Here is a 262-nt window from a genome sequence, read left to right on the forward strand (position 1 = left end):
CGAACTTGTGCTGCAGTGGCTGCGGACAGCTTCGTATGCTGAGACTTCACCCCTGTGCCGCAGGGAGGCCCAGGTGAATTCTTCTTTATTACAAATTATTTTTGAATATTACAAGTGCTTGGGGTATTTCGAAGTCTGATTATACTTTTATGACAAGAAAAACATCCTACGACCATCACTCTTGCTTGCTCCAATTAGCCTGTGGTCAAACAGGTCCCAATTCACACCGTTCCCTCAGCTTCCGGGCTGCGTGTGGCGGGCC

Source organism: Condylura cristata, unplaced genomic scaffold, assembly GCF_000260355.1.
Source record: "Condylura cristata isolate star-nosed mole 26May11 unplaced genomic scaffold, ConCri1.0 scaffold00048, whole genome shotgun sequence".
NCBI classification, from domain to species: domain Eukaryota; kingdom Metazoa; phylum Chordata; class Mammalia; order Eulipotyphla; family Talpidae; genus Condylura; species Condylura cristata.